Raw genomic sequence first — 5,703 nt, forward strand, 5'->3', positions numbered from 1 at the left:
TATATATCCTTTGTGGCATATGGCATCCCAACATTCACATAGATGTTCACCTAGAACCTTTCAATTACCCCCACTCCTCCCATTCCCCAGACCAATCTGCAATATCCCTTCTCCCAACCACTTCTCCAACTGTCCCTCTGCTATTCTCCAGTGTGGCCTTATTTCAAGTAACTGAAGTTCTGAGGGGTGAAGGGCACAATTAATGTTGAAGATTCTACAAGTCCTAATGATCAAACTTTGAGATTATTGACAATGTAAATGTTGAAAACCTGAACCAAATTATTCTGTACTGTTTTTCATCCCCTTAAACCATGCCTTGACCATCCCTGTCTGAACTGATGTTCTTGTGACTATCAAAACCTGCACTCTGGGCTGGAGAGATGGCTCAGAGGTTAAGAGCACTGATTGCTCTTCCAGAGGTCATGAGTTCAATTCCCAGCAACCACATGATGGCTCACAACCATCTGTAATGAGATCTGGTGCCCTCTTCTGGTGTGTGTTAAGCAGAATGTTGTATACATAATAAATAAATAAAAAAAAATAAAAAAAGTTTTTTTAAAAAAAAACAAAAAACAAAAAACCTGCACTCTGAGCAGCCCACTAACTTCCACCAATCCGAAAGCTACGAAGGTCATCAGATGGCATCTGAAACCAGATAGCATCTTTACTGATTTATGACTTTCTTTGTTTTGTAATTAATACAATCTTAGGTGACCACTTCTGTAATGGAGCATGTCTTTTGGAGGACCCATTCATGTTCCTGGGACATAGACACTCATATTTTGCTCAAGAATGGTGAGGGCTATGTTTCTTCTTGACATAGCCAAAGCCAGACAAGTCTCCTTTAGATGTGCCACACCAGCTGGGCTCCATGCTCAGCCTTCTCAATGATTCCTTCTGGAACCTGTGCTCTCTCTCTCCATGGCTTCTCCTGCAGTGTCCACTGCCAGGAAATTTAATGGTTGGTCCATCGTGGCACCTGATTTCCAGTTCAGAGAACATAGTGGGTGCCAGTGGATGCTCTGTGTCCGGGAAGAGGAGGAGCAATGGTAAGGAAAGTGGAGGAGGGAGTGGGTGAACTCATCCTCTCTGCTACAGTGCAAAGCCTGAAGGTTGAAATCTTACCCATCACTCATGCCATGGTAGCCACTGAACCAGGCTGACTTTTGGTTCTGGTGTAGGGCTTCTCTTGCATCTTGGGTTGTCCCAATGCCCTCCAGTGGTTAAGAGCTGAAGATCTCTGCCCCCTTTATCTATTTATTCTTACCTTGTGGGAGGTGTAGATTGAGTGAGGGACTGGTGTTGAGGCAACAGAGGGAAACACCGTGGAAGGAGTCTGAGGCGGATCCTCTGAGCTTGTGATGAGAGCCAAGCTGGCCCCGGGTGCAGTGGGTGTGCAGAGACAATCATGACTATGGCAGGCTGTGACAGTCATGCAAGACCTTGACATCCACAGAGCTGCTTTCTTCTCCTTTTAGGTTTAATTGAACTAGACTTAACCTCCTCACTATCTGGCAAACCTCCTGTATCTGGACCTACATCTAAGAAGAATGTCTTTCCTGGATAATGCCTATGGCAGGGCTCACCTTGCTCACTCTTCCCACCCTATGCTGAAATGGCAATGCAAATCCAAGAACAAACCGCACTGTTAACCTGGTTAAGAGTCCACCAGAGACACTGGCTCTTATTTCTAAAATGAAAACCTTGAAAACTTCCATGAAAGAACTTAAGGATGTCGGCATGGACAAAGGTCGTATGGGAACTGAAAGCAATAAAAAGTATGCCTTAGCTCATAAGAAAGGCCATTACCAGGGACTAGGGGGACCTGTAGGGATGTTTTGTTTATCAGGCAAAAAAGCCTGCCTGAAGATCAACATGCAGAGCTAAGCTACTAGAGGCCAGGGAATGGTGGCACACACTTTTAATGCCAGGATTTTGGAGACAGAGGCAGAGGGATCTCTATTAGTTCAAGGCCACCCTAGGCTAGAGAAGATTGAATTTGTCTAAAAGAGAAACAGAGCTCACACAAAGGTGATCTCAACACTTGGGATCCCATGCCTTTAATCCCAGCTCTAGGGAGTTGGAGACAGTGATACAGCTGGGCAGACAGGGGAATAATAAGGCGGAAGGAGACAGGAGCTAATTACATTCTGAGGTTTGGTAAGACAGCTGCAGTCTGAGGTTTGATGGAGATAGTTACAGGCTGAGATTTGGTGGAGACAGTTACAGGCTGAGGTTTGGTGGAGACAGTTACAGTTTGAGGTCTGGGGGAGACAGCTGCAGCTGAGGTTTGGGGGAGACAGCAGTAGTCTGAGGACAAAGTCCGAGGAGGCAGTCTGAGGACAGGATTGCCCCTTCTGTCTGAGCTTTGGTAGACATAAAAGGTCTCTCTAGTGGCTGGCTATTCTGCTTCTCTGATCCCTCAGCTTTCATCCTGTTTTTTTTTTTTTTTTTTTTTTTTTAAGAACAATTAGAATTCATGTTAAAGGAGACTAGGGGACTATGGTTCAGTGTTGCAAGGAGGGCCGCTTGTTCGTCCCGGCCGCCTGGCTAGCTTAGCCCAGAAATAACCACACAGGATATTAATTAAATCACCACTTGGCCCATTAGCTCTGGCTTCTTATTGGCTAACTCCTGCATCTTTATTTAACCCATTTCTATCAATCTGTATATCACAACGAGATAGTGGCCTACTAGAAAAGTTTCAGCACGTCTACCTCCAGCCGCAGATCCATGGCATGCCCCTGACTCTGCTTTCTTCCTCCCAGAATTCAGTTCTGTCTTCATTAACCAATACAAGCAACACACAGAGGGGACTCCCACATCAGTTCAGTGGTAAAAGTACTTTCTGTACTTGTGTGAGGGCCAGAGTTCAGATCCCTACAAACCCAAATAAATGGCAAGTGGAGGCAGGGACAACAGTGTCGCAGCCAACAAAGCTTAAAGGAGTTGGAGTTGGCTGAAGCGCACTTTGACCTCAGACGTGGAGATGCAGAGTTAGAGTTTGCTGTGCTGGTATTGGGTCTAGCTTTGGTCCAGTATTTCCTCACTATGCTCCCTCTCCTCGCTTTTGGAATGGTCATGGAGTTCCTGTGCCAGTGTTTGTTGGAAGTATGTGCTCTGCTTCTTGATTTTATAGAGAATTGCAGAGAAGATACTGTTATGAATCTCAGAAGAGACTTCGGGCTTTTAAACAGCGTTGAGACTATGACAGACTATGGGGCTTTGGAAGTGGGACTGAGTGCATTTTTGCATTATGATATGGCTACAAGTCTATGGTAGCTAAGGGGTGGAATGTGGTGGTTTGAATGAGAATGACTCCCATAGTCTCATATATTTTACTGTTAGTCTCAGGGAGTGGCACTACTTAACAGGGATTAGGAGGCATGGCCTTCTTGGAGTGGGTGTGGCCTTGTTGGAGGAAGTGTGTCACTGGTTTTGAGGTTTCAAAAGTCTAAGCCAGGTCCAGTATCTTTCTCTTCCTACTGCCTGCAGATCTGGATGTAGAACTATCAGATCCTTCTTCAGCCCCATGTCTGCCTGAATGCTTCCCAGTTCCTGCCATGATGACAATGAACTAAACCTCTGTGGCTATAAGCAAGTTCCGATTAAATGTTTTCTTCTATGAAAATTGCCGTGGTCATGTTATCTGTCGTGGCGATAGAACACTGACTGACACACGAGGAGTCCCCAGAGCAATCTGACCAGCAAGACTAGTTGTATCAGTTTGATTGAGATTGAGAAATCCTGCTTCAATGAAAAAGGTGGAAGAACAATTCTTGATGTCAGTCTTGGGCCTCCTTTGCATGCATGCTTATACACGCCAGAGGACTCATACACATACACACATCCAAAAGCAAAGCAACGCAAAACACTCAGACACATGTGCACATGCACATACACGCCAAACATCATTACCAAAGGAATATCCTTATAGACATAAGGATATTCCTTATGTCTAGACATAAGGATAGACAAAACCTCAGTGTCTTCTACCTTAGCATGGTACTAAGTAGCAAAACTTAGTCCTGCTGGAGAATATTCTAGGTATTACACACACACACACACACACACACACACACACACACACACACACAGAGTGAAAGTAACCCAGCAAAGCAGATTCTTTTTGTACAAAGGGGGTGCCACAACCCAAACTGGGTGGCCAAGCACAGAGGGGAGGGGAGGTCATTTGGTTTTTTATGAGCGAGTGTATCTCATGCTGTTGGTGGAAACTTGATCTCACAATCTGACAGGATTAGCTAATTCTGTTGAAATATGAGCGGCAGGGCTGTGTCCCTGCCGCCCCAGCTCCCGGCCGCCAGCTAGCTCTAGCTTATGCCTGAAATAATTACATGGAAACTATTCTTTTAAACACTGTATCTGTAGCCCGTTATCTGTAGCCTCTTATTGGTTAGCTCTTACATATTGTTCTAACCCATTTCTAATATTCTGTGTAGCCCACGAGGTGGCTTACCAGGGAGGATCTTAACCTGCGTCTGTCTGGAGTGGGAGAATCATGGCGACTCCTCGACGAAGCTTCTTTCTCCCAGCACTCTCTTCTGTTTACTCCGCCCACCTATGTTCTAACCAATAAAATGGGCTAAGGTAGTTTCTTTATTATGATTAACCAATGCCCTTCCTCCATCATAATTCATAATTCTTGTGTTCAGAAGTTGGGCTAACAGGCAGACACAGAAGAGTTTCACAGCTAGAGGCATTGTTATGGAACCCTGAGCCTCATGGGGCCAGCTACCTTTAACAGAAGAAAAGTTTCCTCAGACTCCACCCTCAGTTTTGCTTAGTTGCCGTTTATGGTTAGAATCTGGGTTTTTCTTTGTTTTGTTTTGTTTGTTTGTTTCTGAGGAGGAGTATGGAGGTCAAGGGCTAGAAATTTCCAGATAGCTGAAAAGTTCATGTAATCTTCTTACTTAGTTAAATTCCCATTACTGCTGTTAGCATGCCAGCAAGCACGTGAGGACATTTCCCAAGTACTGCTTACCTGCACAGCACACTGTGAGATTTGACCATCAGTTTCAAGGGAAACTGATTCAAACCATTGCTCTGCCTATAAGAATAAGGGATTTAATTGATAACAGAGGCATGGCTTTGTGATAATAATGCGCTTTAGAAATGAGTCTGTAGTTTTAAGTAATTAGCATATAAATTTTAGTTATCAATTGGCTCATAACAGACTCACTAGGTGCCCTACTAAATCATTTATCTAAATGAAGAGTTCTGCTAAATTATATTTGTGGGCATTGATCAAACCTAATAGGAAAAAGAGATTAAGATGAAAATCACGAGATTAAATTTTTAATTACTTTGCCTCCTGAACAAGTGATTTGCGGACTGATTGGTTGCCTATGTCTCCCTGGAAACACATGGCTCCCTAACCAAACCTGTGATCTTGAAGATTGTGTCCATTGTCCTTCTGCTTGAGGAGGAAGAAAGGGGATGGTAACATTTGGGAATAGTTCATTGTTGAACAGTAACAGGTCTCTCCACCCTTCTCTCCAGCATCCTCACGCCCAGGATTTCTTAGGTCAGCCACGTGGACCACTGTTCAACAGTGGCCTTAAGGTGTGGCCTCGATTTCTTCTCTGTCTCATCCATCAAATCCTGTCAGATTCCACACATTCTGGATCTGCTCTCCTGTCACCTCCATCCTTTCCTTGGCCACCTACAGCATCCTCCTTGCTT

Source organism: Alexandromys fortis, unplaced genomic scaffold (assembly GCF_014885135.2).
Source record: "Alexandromys fortis isolate MF-2015 unplaced genomic scaffold, M_Fortis_MF-2015_v1.1 scaffold_12, whole genome shotgun sequence".
Lineage (NCBI taxonomy): Eukaryota > Metazoa > Chordata > Mammalia > Rodentia > Cricetidae > Alexandromys > Alexandromys fortis.